Raw genomic sequence first — 17,078 nt, forward strand, 5'->3', positions numbered from 1 at the left:
GTTATGCTTTCAGTGTAAGTTAATAAACAGGCTCAGTGTTATATTTATGTGAATGTCATGAGTCTAACTGATATGAATCAATCTACTTGGATCTGAATGCTCAGAAAATTTAAGATTTCTGTCCTGCTAAACTGAGGAGCAGACTCCAAATCTATGATAATGATGCCCTCAGGTCTAGCATTAATAAATCAGTCTCTGAGGTGATTTGAGTTGTGCTTTGACAAGAGAATAAGTTTCTTAGGTGAAGAATTCAGGAGGAATGTGAAAGGAATGAAATGTGCACAACTACAGAGACAGGAAATGGAGGATTATGTTCCCATCATGATTTAGCCTAAATGAAGCAGAGACTAAGTGTTTGAGCAATGTTGAGAGAGAAGCTTGGAAAAATTGTTTAGGGCCAAAGTATCCCTTGAATGCCATAATGGGAATTTTGGATTCTTTCCTAACACCAAGGAGAGTGGGAGCTATTTTTAATCAGAAGAGAACTATAGAGGTGTATAGATATGTTTTAGAAAAATATGGCTGATGATGGTGTGGAGGATTAGACTGAAGTAGAGAGAGACTGAATGGAATGGGATGAGTTAGAAAGAGTCTCAGTGGAAAACTACATGGACCTGAATAAAGGCAGGGGCAATGGGGTACAGAGAAGATGAAGAACCAGCAAGACAAGACAAAATAAGCCACATGTCAATATTAATGGAGAAGCATGGATAGATTTAGCCTAGCCAAATAATTGGAAAGCAAACTCATTAACTGAGATAGGCAATGGAGATGGAAAGGCAGGCTTTGGAAGGGGTATATTGAGCTTAGTTCTAAACATGTTGATTTTGAAATGTTTATGAGTCATTCAAGTAGAGATGTCCAAAAGGCAATGGAACATAAGTCTGTAGTTTGGGAGAACCATGTGAACATAAGCTGTGACTCTGGGATTTGCCACCGACAATAAGCAAAGTTATAGAAGCCCGTGAGTTAGAAGTTGGCAGTGGTGTGGATGGTTCACAAGTGAGATGTAAGAAGATTAAGAATGAAATTCCAGATGCTCACAATATATAAGGTGTTGACAGAGTAAAAGGAATCATTAAAAGATCCTTAAAAGTAATCAAAAGTATGAGGAGAGAGAAAAATGAACAATGTTATAAAAATCCAACAGAAAAATATTTAAGGATGAAGAGAGAAGTCAGCATTTCTAAACACTACAGAGTAGGTAAAAGAAAATAATGATGGAAAAGAGACCTTTCCATTTAGCAGTCAAGTCATTGGTAATCTTCATCAGAACAATTTCAGTGAGGTAATGAGTCAGAAATAAAATTGCAAAGACAGTAGGTGAACACAGCTCTTTCAAGAAGTTTTGAAGTTAAGAAAAACAAAATGGCAACTTGTGAAGGAGACATGCTCATCTAGGATCTGCTTTCAATCCTCCTAACTACTCTCCCTGCTTCCGCTTGCTCTTCTCTCCAAGTCATACACTATCCTGCTGCCGGATGAATCTTCTAGAGTAGCAGTTACTGAATGTGATTCTTTCCTTAAAATCTTCAATGGTTCCTCATTCTTTCTTATTCACAGTTCAGCCTGACATTTGACATTTCACCAGGATTGGTCCTCCCTATACATCCCATACCCACCCTCCTACTGTGCCTCAGCCAAGAAGGACTTCTCAGCTGCTCTTATGTACTAATTATTGAGCATACCCTTCCTTCTAATTGATATATTATCTGCCTTTTCTCAAGTAATCAATCTACCTGTTCTTCAGGGGTCAAGTTAATTTCCAAGTCTTTCATGAAAAACAAGGAAGAAAAGGAAGTGAGAATAATTGCTAAGAAGTTTTATCTATTTTACCTTACTAGGGGGCTAGAAAGAAGGCAACGGTAAAAAGAGAAAGGGAAACAGCTTGAGAAAATAACAATGTCTATACCAATGTAGCGATCAATAACCATACTATTTTGAAAATAGTATCATTCTTGGCCAAGCGTTTATATACTTTTGGTAGTTAAGTTCCCTGTTTACTCCCAGTTGTAATGTCTTGTTTTTACAGGACCATAACAAGTACTGTATTTAAAGCTTTTTAGCCTCTTATGAATACATATATGAATAATTGCTATTTGACAGATTTGGGACCCAGATTTGGAACTCAAACACTAGAGAAAAATACCCTAGGAACTTTTCAAAATTACACATATTCCTGGAGATTCTGTTCTCATCTCACTTGGTTTACACCCCCTACCTACTGGTTTTTGAGTCCTCTCACTGATAAGTGAGGTGCTTGCCTCAGGTATGGGTTTGAGAACCACCGAAGAGTTTGTTGAGTGAGAAAAGTCAAAACTGCTACAGAATTTCAGTTTGGTTATTCCTTGTGAAACAGAAAACACAAAGAATGGAAGCAATTAGCTGGGTGACTTCAATTCCTCAGAATATAAAGAATATCCCCCAGGAAAGTATTAAATGGTATCAGGAGATTTTTCCTCCTGAATAGTCACTTAAGAATTTGAAAAATATGCAAGGAGTGCCATATCAAAGTAAAAATAAATCAGCCAACAGACTGTCTCCAATCTGTTGGATGATATATTTGGCATATTTTATAATTAAATAAGCTGACTTTTAAGAGTCTAAACAGCTACTTTGTTTTCTTAATAAGACTGCATGGAACTCTGTATTCCTTGTCAATCATATTGATCCTGCTGTGTCTTGTAGACAGGCGATGCTGCTTTTTCCTGCAACACTGTATTAATACCTCTTAATGATATGGATGCAATTCTATTGAGGCACTAATATTTTTATTCAGTGTATGAACACCAAATAGTCCCAAGCTATTTTGATAACTAGTACCTTAGACTGTGTTATTGTTGTTTGACTATGCAATGATAGTCAGTATTTACTTAGCATCTTAAATTTTAATGGCTTTATGTTTATTTTTATTAACAAAAGAAAACAGAACTCTTTGAAATAAGTATCTGATGAAAGATACTAAGGTACCAAAAGTTCAAATTCTATCCCAGGATTTTAAAATCAGACACTTGTCAAGACTATACCTTCAGGGATCATTTCTATCGTTTGCTACTAGAGAAGTTTCTCTGAACGTGTAGAGTACCTGAAACTGTGAGGAGAGGGTGCAGTGTTCCTTCCTGTGAAGCTCACTCTGGGTGTTGTCTTTGCAGCTGCCCTTGGTCATTGATAATCATTCTTCTCCTCCTTTGGGGGAGTAAGAGGGAAGAGACACTGTCTGAGTAGTTTCTGCAAAAATAAAATAAAGCAAAGTAAAATTAAAAAAATAAAATAAGAAAATTGTCTCACTTGGCCCTCACTCATGGTGAGTGAGCATCAGAATCACTCAGGGAGCTTGTTAAACATACAGACTCTCACACTGGGAAATTTCCATGAGGCCTGAAAATCTGCATTTAAAATGAGAACTCAGGATGGTTCTTGAATTACAGTTTGAAAATTACTGACCCACTCCCTCACTTATACATGATGAAACTGAGCCTGAGAGGCTAAATAACTTACCCAAGGCCACATAACTAGATAATGACAAGTGTAGAACTGAGATGGCTAACTCCCAGCTCTGTGCTCTTACCACCCTGCGACCCTACCTATTTGGACTGCCCTCTCCCTGGATTCCTATAACAGGAGCTGTCATCTCTCTAGTCTTCCTATGAAGAGAAGTTCACAGACAGCAGTACCTACAGGTGCCATAGACCAGAAGGAAGTTGTCAATGTAAAGTAATGAATTTTTGTAATGAATAGTAGAAGAAAGGCTGTTACCATAAGGGGAGTACAAACTATACAAGCACCAATGGAACATTAAGGCAAAATGTCAAGAGCTTGGTGAGATAGACAAAGACTACTATGAAATGGCAAGTTTACTTATTTTACTCAATGTGACTAAAATCATCAATAAATTTTCTTTATTCAGCATTATATTTTTTATATTTGCCATCTCAATAAATGTATAATAAAAATATTTGATAACTGATAATTAAGTGTAACTAAATCTGATAAGTGAATATCAGAGAGTCTATACCTTGAATTTAGCTTATCTTTCTAAATTTCAGTTTATTCTGTGAAAATATGTAATATGCTAAACCTACCCACTATTCAGAATTATCCTGAGTACAGCAACATTACATGAATAGGGTTTCATGCTGTCCTAGCACATGGTAGATACTCAGTAAATGTTACAAAATTTTAAAAATATTGTATGGTGGAAGAATCAGAGAGATTACCATTACATACATACCAAAGCAGAATTGTTGATACTTCCCATCGCTAGAGTGCTGTAGAAATTACAAAACACGACAGATCAAAGATATAAGAAAGATTTAGGAGATTTAAGAGAACACTTATGTATAATAACAGGGATGGAACCAATGGAATACAATGTCAAACAAAAGAAGCCAGAGGCAGTAACATAAACGCTATGATTGTAAACATTAAAAACAAACAGGCATTGACTAAACTATGTTTCAGGGAATGCATAGTTAGGAGGCAAAACTACAAAGCAAAGCAAGGAATTAATGAAAACACCAGGATAGTGCTTCCCTCTGAAAGGTGCAGAGGGAGTTGCCATGAGGAAAGATGCATGAGGGATTTCTAGAGTGATGGCCATGTTCTATTTTTTTGACCTAGGTGGCGTTTACATTAGTATCCCCTTAAACATAATTATTTACTTTTGTGTTTTATGTATTTCTATGTATGTATGTTATATGTCACAATAAAAAATTTTTACGGTTTTTAAAGAGGCAAATTTAGTAGGTAAAGCTAAAAGGAGACACTAGACATTCTTATTAGACATTTGAGTTGTCTCTCCACATGAACTACTAAAATAATAGAGTACAGCTGTGCAGCAGGTTCATGTAAATATTTATCTGTGTCCTGACCCAGAGGACTCACCCTGGAGGTGTTGTGATGTTTAACTGGAAGGCGTCTGAACACAGGTTGCCAGGATCCATTCAACACTAAACATATAGCCAATCTAATTCCATATGACTTACTCATGAGTGCTGACTGTATTCAAAATCTTCATAGTCTTAAAAATAGTCATGTTTGCTTATTCCAACAATGCTTTCAGCCATAGTTTCTATGGTTCCCAACTCCACATGGAGAAATAATATATGTCCTAAAGGATAAGATGACTAATTTTCTGAGATTCACAAGGACAAAAGTTGTCATTTTGCGACTTTGGCTAAACACATCTACAGCAAAATAAATGCAGGATGTTTTCAGAAACTAAACTAAGACGTTAACCAGAACATTAGAAGATGAAAATATAGTCAATGGCCATGGTTTATCATTTCATTATTTAAATTGACTAATACTATCTGACATCTAGATAAAACTGTTTGGGATGAGATACCCATGTTTGTTTTATCATTTGTTTTAAGTTACATAATAGCTAGAAACTTGAAACAAAACCAACTTGGTCTCAGAGTTAGTGACAACTGCTTCCACGCAACTGAATTTAAATGTTTCTAATTTCCTGTGGTTTATTATTTGGAGCCAGAAAATGGACCTAACTTAATAATATGCTACTTCAAAATCAATTAACTGGATTTGCTTTAATGAAATTTATCATACAAACAAAACCGTACAATTTATATGCACAACTTAAAGAATGATAATAAATACCCATGTGCCCACCACAAAACTTAAGAAATAGAATACAACAAAATCTTTGTTTCCCTTTCTCCCCCATAAAAGATAAAAACTATTCTGAATTTTACGAATATCACTCCATGCTTCTCTCTGCAGTTTTTTTTGCCACATGTATGCTGTATATACAATTATGCATACTGTTTAGCTATACATGTTTTAAGCATTATATAAATAGAATCATGTGGTAGGATGAAAACTCAATAAATTTTATTTATTCAGCATTATATTTTTTAGATTTACCATGTCAATAAATATATATGTACTTTATTTTCAATGTTTTATATTCAATTGTATGAATATATACCATAAAGTACCCATTCTTATATTCATACAGAAGGCATTTGGTTTGTTTCCAGTTTGAGTTTTTCTTTTTTTTCCTATTACAAAACAACAACAACAACAACAATGTTATAAACATTCTTAGACATGTTCTTGGTGCCCAGGTGCAAAAGTTTCTTATGAGTGACTATCTAGGAGTGGAATTCCTAGATCATAGGTATGCATATCTTTAAGTTCAGCAGATATACCAAAATGTTTTTCCAAAGTGGTTGTACAAGTTTACATTCTTGAGGGTTTGAGTTTACTTTTCATTAAATCTATTCATTTACAAACAAAGCAACAATATTAACTTTCCCTTGTAGATTCTTGTGGTTACAAGTATTAGAAGCAAACCCTAAAAGGAGAAATTAATTGGCTCACATAACCAAACTGTAAGAAGGGTAAAGGTAGAGTTAGCTTTGCATGTGATTGGAAGCAGAAATTTGGATTTCAACAGGACTCCTCTAACTCTCATTTCCACTTCTCAGTGAATATGTTATTCTCATTTCTCTCAGAACATTTCTCCACCAAGGAAGGGACATTGTTACTGATGCATGGGGACACTTGTACCCCAATGTTTATAGCAGCACTCTCAACAATAGCCAAATTATGGAAAGACCCTAAATGTCCATCAACTGATGAACGGATAAAGAAATTGTGGTTTATATACACAATGGAGTACTACGTGGCAATGAGAAAGAATGAAATATGGCCCTTTGTAGCAACATGAATGGAACTGGAGAGTGTGATGCTAAGTGAAATAAGCCATACAGAGAAAGACAGATACCATATGTTTTCACTCTTAGGTGGATCCTGAGAAACTTAACGGAAACCCATGGGGGAGGGGAAGGAAAGGAAGGGACATTGTTTCTGTAGATCCAGATTCACTTCCTTCCAATTTCTTCTCAGCTCCAGGTTGAAAATCCTGACAAAAATCTCTGAGGATCAGCCTGAGTTACAAGCCCATACCTTAAATTAATAATCACTGTGACCAGTAGGTGATACACTCTGATTAGGTCACATGACCATTTCTGTGTCCAGAGGATTAGGGACTTTGTTGCCAGATAAGAGGGAAGAGAAAAATGAGCAGATAACAAATATATGCACTAGTGTGGGCAAAACCAGTAAAGAATTATTATAACTGGGATTGTGGCTAAATGAAATAAACCTTCTACCTAAATCTCACATGAATAAAAATTATCCTTTTTACACCCTAGAAACCAGAAGACACAGAGAATATCACACCTGAGAACTTCGACTCTTCCACCATTAGAAGGTCAGGTAAGACACACTTCTCTTTCCGCTCCCCTGTGGAGGAGCCACAGGTAGGAGATGTGAGAACAAGAAGATACCTCAGAACTTGAGCATATCCTCCTTGAGACTGAACTTGACCCAAAAGGACTGTTGAGGCTATAGAGCTAGAGAAAGCTTTAAATGTCATAACATTTTTTTCTTAACAATTTTTTCTTAACAATTTTTTTCTACTAATCAGAAGTTAGAGAGGTGCTAGGGTGGCTCAGTCCATTAAGTGTCCGACTCTTGGTTTTGGCTTGGGCCATAATGTCAGAGGTCGTGGGTTCAAGCCCCCACACTGGGCTCTGTGCTGAGATTGTGAAGTCTGCTTGGGATTCTTTCTCTCCATCTCTCCCTGCCCCTCCCCAGCATGTGTGCTCTCTCTCTCTCTCAAAATAAATAAACTTTTTTAAAAAAGAGGCTGGAAGCTTTGGAAAAGGTCAGAATTGTTATAGACAGAAACAAATAACATATGTCCAACAATTGACCTGTGAAATAACACTGTATGCCTTCTAAATTCCTACCTTGTTCTTCCGGCTTAGGCAGTGCCGACATAACCTCCTCTCAGCCCCTCCTGGCTGCAGGCTCCCATGTCTCCACTTGGTCCCCTCCCTGCCTCAGCTTTGGGGTCATAGAGCCTTGCCACCAGGATGCCGTGTAGAGTCAGCATCCATGCCACCTGGAATGAAAAAACAGGTATATCTGATGCTGTCAGGCCCAGCCAATATTCCCTCACACTTATCATTTCTGTGTACACCAGCCTGACTTTCATATCCCAATGCCTTCATTTCCCTGACTAAAGGTTTTCTGTGGCCAGCAGTGTGAACTCACACTATAGTTTACACGTGCCAAGGAATTAATGCCCTTTGGAAGCAGCCCTCAACTAATGACCATCTGGTAGACAGTAGATAGATACTTTAGCTCCTTAACCTTAGGTGTGGGATAACCTGAGGTATGAGCTCTAAATTATTCCCCAGTGTCCCCCAGCAGGATTAGACTCTGTCCACAGCGGGAACTTGTTTGATAGCACAACTGTGAGATAATAGAACAAAATGTGTACTGGCCTCTGCTCCCCAATTCCTGTCACAACACTCCCAAAACTTGTGTAATTTCCTAAGTGCTGAGAGCACTAGCAACATTTTTGTTCTAATATTTGGGCTTTGACTCCACTTCCTGAACAGAGCTCCTAAAAACCTTTGTAATTTCCTGGGTGATAGGGGTGCCTTTGTTCTAATGAGGTGACTCTGGGCTCCTGGATAGCTCCTAAATGAAGGCTGGTCACCGGAAAGAATAAGCCATGATTAGAAGCTTGGAATTTTCAGTCCCACCTCCTATTCTCTTGAGGAGAGAGAGGGACTAGAAATGGAGTTAATGATTGATCATGCCTATGTAGGGAATACCTATGTAGGGAAGCCTCCACAAAATCCCAATAGTGAGAGGTTCAGGGAGCTTCCCAGTGAGTGAACACATCTACACTGGGAGGATAAAACACCACAACTCCCTGAAACAGAATCTCCTGTGCTCAGGACCCTCCCAGATCTCATCCTGTGCACCTCTCCCTCTTGCTGTTCATCTGTATCCTTTATCATATCCTTTAATAAACTGGCATATGTAAGCAAGTGTTTCCCTGAGCTCTGTGAGCCACTCTAGCAAATTAATTGAACCTGAGGAGGGGGTCATGGGAATCCCCAATTTGTATCCAAATCAGACAGAAGTTGTGGGTAATCTGGGGATCTACGACTTGTAACTGGCATCTAAAGTAAAGTGACAGTAGTACTGTGGGACTGAGCCCTTAACCTGTGGGCTCTGACACTGTCTCCAGGTAGAGAGTGTCAGAAATTAGCTAAATTGTAGGATACCCAGTTGATGCCGTGGGGAATTGTTTGGTGCTTGGAAAACCTCCCACACATTTGGAGACCAGAAGTATCATAAGTGAAGTGTTTTGCATGAGTAATAAAGAGATACACAGGAGAGGGGAGAACTGGGGCTTTCCCTATAAAGGAAGAAGACTACTGAGTACTGCTCACACAACACTTTTATTGGCTTTCTTCTCTTTCGTTTAATTTCTCCAGTAACCTATTGGTGTTTCCTAGAAATACATCTCAAGTAAAGCCTCCTGTACCCATATCCTTTCCTTGGGTCAGCCTCTGGAGGGCCACAAATTAAGTCAACAGGGAAACTAAACTTAAGAGCCTCTAAATACATGATCCCGTTGTGTTTAAGTTGATGGTGCAGATTGCCACAGGGGAGTCTGGAAGGTAAGCTTCTCTCATAATCCTAAGTAGGAGACAAAAGCAAGAGCCCATACCCCCTCACCCTTATTATTACCCTCATGTAATTAATGCATGCAAAATTAGGACATATGTTTCACTAATCTCTTCCCTCCTGCCTCCCCTCTCTCCCCTTCTTTCCATGCTGGAAAACAGGCAATCTTTTTGATGTTCCCTATACCATATATTCCTTCTATTATCAGAAAGCAAGCTTCCTGCTTATAGATCATAAAAATTTTCACTATCATTGGCTAAGAGGTATCCTTTCTATACTACATGAGAAACCTATGTGCCAAATTATCCAGATTCAGCTCTTGGTATGTTAAAGGGGAAGATTAAGGAATTTACAAAATTCTCTCTCAACGCTTATTATATACAATTATTTTTTTTAATTTTAGGAGCTAACACCTGTTTTTATCTTTCTTTCTTTCTGAAACATCCATTTCCCTGGTAGAAACATAGATACTGAAGAAAAAATACAGAGAAAAGAAACAAAAGTCAAATAAAGAACACAGAATTTCAGGACCTTGCCTAGGAAAAAAGGTCAATGTCAAACAAATAGTTCTCCCAAGATTCAAAGAATCTTGGAATATATATTTAGCTTATATTGTTCAAAGTTCTTAGATTTTCCCATCTGCAGTTCTTCAGTTTCCAGTGTGTTACTTCCTGTTATGATATTATTCAAAGTAGTTTATTTTTTATTGTTGTTTTTCAAAGAGAGGTAGGCTGACCAGTGGTGACTTCCTAAAATTTGCCCTTCTTAAAAAAAAAAAAAAAAAAAAAAAAAGAGAGAGCCTGAAAGACTAACAAGAGATCAAAAAAGAGATGAAGAGAGAACAGAGCTGAGAAGTGTATTTATGGAGTTCAGGTCAGGGATGAATAAAAGAATAAAATGAAACTATTACAGAGGTGAACTTGTCGTTAGAATCAACAAAAGGTAAAATAGATATGGATAAAAATATAGTCAGGGACAAAGAAGACATGCTTGAGGAAATATCAAAATGAAATAGAAAAGAACAAAGACATAAAATTATAAGAAAGAAGATGACAAATATGGACAACATACAAATAATCACTGTTCTGAAAGAGAACACATGGAATGCTAAAAAATTCAAATACATATGGGTATGCCTTGTTTTATTGAGCTTCACCTTAATATGTGCTTTGCAGATATTGCATTTTTTACAAATTAAAGGCCTCTGGCAACCCAGAGGCTGGGTCACCTTTAAAGGGCTAGGATAGAAGGGTTAGGCCTTGGCCACCATAATGCAATGTGGTTCCACATTCTGCCCAGATTGGCATCATGGCTGTGTGCTTGATCATCCCCAGCATAGCCACTGCGCATATCGAAGGCTCACTAAAGGGGACAAGGGAAAAAGTGTTGCCCATTATTCATATGAGTAGAGTTTAGTGGAAAGAGGCTCATGTGTGGAGTTTATCATTACTATGTATCAAAGGGTTTGAAGAACATTGATTAAGGAAGCATTTTCCTGATTGAAGAAAAATAACTCAGTTATGTTCATCCACCCCTTCTAGAAGGTTATGCACTGAATTAATGTAGTGCATAGTAAAAACAACAAAAAAATTTTAAAAAAAGTGTTCTGGCAACCCTGAGTTGAGCAAGTCTGTCAGTGCCATTTTCCCAACAGTATCTGCTCTCCTCCCTGCATCACATTTTGGTGATTCTCTAAATATATCAAACTTTTTCATTCTTATATTTGTTACAGTGACCCGTGATCACTAATTGCAACTTACTGAAACAGCTCAGAAGATGGTTGTCATTTTTCAGCAATAAATTATTTTTTAAGTTTATTTATTTATTTTGAGAGAGACATAAACAGCACAAGTGGGGAGGAACAGAGAGAGGGAACTCAGTGCACAGAGCCCGTCAAGGAGCTTGAACTCATGAAACCATGAGACCATGACCTAAGCCAAAACCAAGAGTTGGATGCCTAACTGACTGAACCACCCAGGTGCCCCAACAATAAAGTATTTTTAATTAAGGTATGTGCACTGTTTGTTTAGTGCAATAATGCTATTGCACACCTAGTGGACCACAGTACAGTGTAAACACAACTTTTATGGCTTTATGTGATGGTCTGGAACTGAACGTGTAATTTCTCTGAGGTATGCCTGTAATTGAATAAATATCCCTGAAGTAAAGATTTGAATTTCTGTTTTACAAAGACTTGGCTTAGCCAATACCCCAGAAAATTTGATTAGGGCTTATTAATCAGACATATCCTAGAAAAGGGATCTGGGGTAGGGAGTTGTAGAAAGTTACACAGGCAAGAAATAAGAAGTGCATGAACCACATCAGCTAAAATAAGAAAGAAGAGAAGTAAATGAATTCAGGAGGTATTTAGGATCTTGACATGTTAGAGATCAGCATAGTATGGTTGTTAAAAGGCCAGCTGTATAATAAAACTTCCTGAGTTTAGATCCCAGCTTTATTTCTTGTATTATCCTGTGATCTCAGCAAGTTATTTTGCCTCTCTGTGCCTCAGTTTTCTGACCTTTAAAATGGAGATAATAGTAGCCACCTATAATAGGGTAACTCTGAAGATTAAATGAGAGGACACATTAGAAAAATGTGAATCAGAAATTTTTTAAAAAAATAGAAAAAAAGAGGACACTCTTAGCAAAATGACTGGCCCATATTAAGTACTATTAATTATTATTAAATTCAATAGAGATTGGTAATTTTCTGAAGGTGGGAGAGTCAGAGAGAGAGAAGATAAAGATATGCCTAGGTTTCAAGATTAGACAATCATAGTACCATCCCAATCATCCACAAGGAGAACACAGAAAAGATTATGCAAATTTTCTTAGTTAGAAAGGATCCATTCTGAACATTTTAATATTGAGGTGTCTTTTGGCATTTAAGTCAAGGTGTTCTGTGGATATCAAGAGCTCAGGAGAGCAGTCAGGGCTAAAGGCAGATGTTGATATCTTTAATGTGAGCTTGAAGACATGGATGTGGGTAAGATCTCCTTTCTGATGCACAAAATGAGAGAAGAAAAGGAGGAGAGCTGAACCTGTAGAATATCCTCATTATGGCGGAGCAGAGAACTGAGGTCATGACAAGCGACCAGTGGAAAATAAAGAGGAGGGGAAGGATAAACGATTGAGCAAAAGGCATGAGGACTTCGGAGAGCCTGTGGGCAGGAGCACGGATGAGCAGCCTAGCTTTCGTCAATAGGAGGATACTCTTTCTACTGTAAGAGAAAGAAAACTGTAATGATGTATGTGGAAGCAGATAAGTTTGTAGGTAGCAGTTAGTAAAGCTTAAGGGTTCCTCACCAGTGCTTTGGTTTTGTCTGTAAAGTAAGAGAAAGTCCATCTGTAGCCAAATACAGGAAGGTGGTGCAGAGCAAGGTTAAGAATAAGTGATGATAGGAGAGTGGCCAGAGATGCTCCTCCCCCTCCCCTAAGAGAAGACCACAATGAGGACACAGCAGACACTGAATGTAAAGCATGAATTAGAGTATTGCATATCGAAAAAAAAAATTCTCAGGATTTTTCCCCCTGAAGCTTTTCCAGTGTTCTGAACACAGAAACAAGATGGTTAGATAGATCCAGGATGGAGAATTTGAGGTAAGATGTGGCCTGCAAGGTTTATAACATGGCTGCTTTTGCCATAAAACAAAGTAGGAAATAATTAAATTTGTTCCATTTCAAGATTCACCTGGCAGGATAGTGTTGGCTTATGGTATAGAATACCTGTACCCTGCTTCAAGAGCCTATTATCTATGGAAAGGACTTTAATCCTATAATAAAATCTCTCATAGCATACAATGAACAGTATTTCCTAGAATTTTTAAAAACTAATAAGAAGGAAGTTTGAATATGCTGAGTAACATGCAAGCCGGTTATTGGAAAAGGAAAGCATATTTGAAAGATTATTGTTTTAATACCCTTTCAGCTATCTGAAAGATTCCATTTTATATAACAAGTTCTATAAAGCACAAGGCTTAGTCAGAGAAACATCAGTCTCATACCTGACTTTTCATACTTAGTATAAAAGTCTGGGGAATTTTTTTATCCTCCATCCGATTATGGTTTGAAATTGTACCTCCAGAAAAACAGGCATTTTAGAATCAATTACTTCAAGCAGTTCATGTAGATAAATGCATTTTTAGTTCAATTTTAGCATTCAGTAGTTTGTAGCAAATTGTCTTGAGTGTAAATAGGCAATCCCTTCTTTGATCATTTCAAGATATAATTTATTAACTACCTCAAACTTTATTCACAAAACAGCATCATGGTGTAAGATTGTTAGGGAAGCTTGGCAACAAGTAGAATCTGTTCTTGCCTTTTTTCCAAAGGGTCAGTTGTCAATATAAAAAATATGTCAAAGAAAAGGTCAATCAATGAGGGACAAGGCAACGTATTGAAGGGTAATTAATCAAACTGAGGCAAACATAAAAAAGAGAATGCAGAATAGTGACAAGGAAAAAAATAATATAAAAATAGTAAGGTGCATGTTATGAACCAAAATTACAAGGCAAATTCTTCAGAATAAACAAACTCTAAACAATGAGTCTATGAGGAGCTGCCATAGGGCTTTAGTTTCTCATGCACTTGCACTAACTCTGAAAAGGTAATGATAATTAGTAACCCACTTTCCCCCTTCTTTGACTTTCTATCTCAAAACAAAGCAGGTCAATGAACAAACGTTAAAAAGTTAAAGGCCATGTGAGAAAGAGCTCATGATAAGACAACAGAGGTGCTCTGTGTCTAAAGGAAGAAAAGGGAAATACAGTTCTTAAAATCAGATAGACTGTGAAGATAATAAAACAATTAGAACTGATAAAGAACTTTATTCCTTAACACTTTTCATTATGGTATTGTTTGTGTGGTATATATGTGTATTATTACTTCCACTATCCTCTTTCCATAATCATCTAGGTCAGATGTGGATATAAATGATTTTCAGAAGTGTATTCTTGGTATATACCATATCACACACACAAAAAAAACCAATGGCTCTCTAATAACTAGCCACATACATGGCATTTCTACCCATAATAGTAGAGTAAATAATAATAACTTTCTTTTTCTTTAAGTTTATTTATTTATTTATTTTGAGAGAGACAGAGTCAGTGGGAGAGGAGCAGAAAGGGAGGGAGAGAGAGAATCCCAAGCAGGCTCCATGATGTCAGCACAGAGCCTGATGTGGGGTTCAAACCCACAAAACTGTGAGATCATGACCTGAGCCAAGACCAAGAGTCAGACCCTTTAACCGACAGAGCCACCCAGGCACCCCAATAATAGTAACAACTTTCTAACTGAACTAATGTAAAATATGACATAGATGCATTTTATATTCTACAATAACCCATTCATCTTTACTACTTAGATTTTTTCTAATTACCAATACTTTTGTTTTTCTGAAACCTATGCAATCAGTTCTTTGTCAATTCTTTACTAGTATCATTTGAATTTAAGAAAGTTGCATTGCAAAAAAGAATATAGTTTACAATTATATTTGAGGATGAGAGCACTAAAAATCTAATGATGCTTATGAAAACCTGGCAAATAGTTGACTCATATTTGCTTTCATGACCATATTAGATGCCTAGTAAACTAAGCTGATTCCTAAAGCTCCCTTCCTACTTATTCTCAACTTCCATTATACATGCTATTTTAATAAATTATTTAGTTTCTATTGTTCTGAGTTCTTAGAGTTTTCCACATCACAATTCTCTGGTTTCCAGTGTGTTATTTCCTGTCATGAGTTTTTTTAAAGTAGTTTGTTTTTATTGTTGTTTTTCAAAAAGAGGCAGGCTGACCAAGGGTGCTTAAGGATATTTCACAATGCTAGTTCTTTCCTGCATACACACACACACACACACACACACACACACACACATATACACATATACACACGCCCACACCCACAAGTAAGTACACACACATACACTTCTATATACGTACACTTTTCTTACAAAGAGCTGGACATCAGTCACAACTCCTCACACTGTTGAGTTACAGTGGCTTACTCTGTAGATACTGGGTAAAGAAGCAAAGAAAACAGGTAGACTTGCCCCTCAGCTTGATAGCCTCACTCCTCCTGGCACACCAGTCGTCCTTCCTACAAGTTACATCCTGTCTATAGACAGACTGGCCCAACAACAAAGTTGTATCTGTTAAAGTGAAACATGCCCAAAAAGGTGTGTGTTGGAGCAGAGGGGCATGGGGAAGGGGAGTGAGTTGAAACAGGAAAGCGGATTCTAGAAAGAGATAATATCCAACCCATCAAAATTTTATATATACTATGTCAGGCAAATCCTTGTGATTATTTTTACTTACATTTTGCTCTAGAAGATAGCAATATTGGCATATTCTAGAAAAGATCAACTTTAGTAAAACATCATTAAGTGAGAGACGTATAATTAAATGTTACTGAGAAAAAAATTTTTGAGTCTATTTCATACATTTAAGTTTAATGAAGTCCCAAAAATATAGAACCGCTACCTGCACACATTAAGTAAACACCAGCTGGGTAACTGGGTGGGGTTGAAAAAGAGGCACTCAACTATTTTAGATTGTTCATTCCTTATATACATTTGGTTTTATGTGTGAGAGTGTTTGTCACCCTGATTCGGAATGCAATGATTTTTAATAGTACTTGTGTCATCATTTTTTCTAAGCCTGCCGAATAATTTATTGTGGAAGAGCTAAAAAGGTGCTCTAATTTGCTAGTATTTCAAAGAATTTATTTCCTCAGGGAAAGAACTGGAAAGATTGGTTCCAAATTTAAAATATCAAATCTGGTAGTTTAGCACTCAAAAATGAGTAGTTACATGGAGTTACCAGTGATACTTTAAAATTCATATTCTGGCTATATGTACAGGGTTTTTCTGGGCAAAATCATAGTAAGTATATCAAAGTGAGATAACAGTCTTCATTCCAAAATGTTCCCCCAAATAACTTCTGAACCATATGGTAGAAATTTAAAACAGATGACTAAATTTGCTGTCATCTTTGATTATTGTCAATAATAAAACCAACAGAGAGAGCTAGACTTTAAACACTAATACCTTATAAATATGAACTTACATGAAACTATAGAAATACTCTCTCAAAATACTCTTTTTCAAAAAAAAAAAAGGCAAAACCAGAGATGAAGGGAAGAAACAAATATTGAGTAACACTAATTGCCAGCCAGACACTGGGATAGATCTTTTACATACCTTAGATCATTTAACAGTATAGTTAGATAGGAAATGTTCTACAGCAGAGGTGTTTAGTTTTTTTCTAAGCTAGCGTAACTCTTGACTCACATGTTAATAATGCAAAGATTATTCATCCTGCCCTATGTTTCTCTTGCACAAGATTTTCTTTCTTTTAAAAGTTCTGTTTTTTGACTCATCATCTGCCCCAGGCTGTCTCCAAAAGATTGGTTTAATACCCTAATGAGTCATGTTCCTCTTCCCAGTCAACTGAGCAGGATATCAAAGCTTCTTTATCTTTCTGGGTGGATACAAAGTCATTAAGCATAAATATGTCCTTTGCCAATAAACTTGTGGGTTGGGTTCAGTTATT

At 36.9% G+C, this 17,078-nt stretch overlaps 1 non-coding gene and 1 pseudogene across 1 annotated transcript; both read left to right on the top strand.

Annotated features, from left to right (window-relative positions):
* The first annotated feature begins 3,016 nt into the window (after positions 1-3,016).
* On the top strand, positions 3,017-3,226 carry LOC115515182. The gene has a single exon (XR_003969218.1). It is a non-coding gene; the product is annotated as a small nucleolar RNA U3 (small nucleolar RNA).
* A 7,572-nt stretch (positions 3,227-10,798) lies between these two features.
* On the top strand, positions 10,799-11,005 carry LOC115514411 (annotated as a pseudogene).
* Positions 11,006-17,078: the final 6,073 nt, after the last annotated feature.

This window comes from Lynx canadensis, chromosome B2 (genome assembly GCF_007474595.2).
Source record: "Lynx canadensis isolate LIC74 chromosome B2, mLynCan4.pri.v2, whole genome shotgun sequence".
NCBI classification, from domain to species: Eukaryota; Metazoa; Chordata; class Mammalia; order Carnivora; family Felidae; genus Lynx; species Lynx canadensis.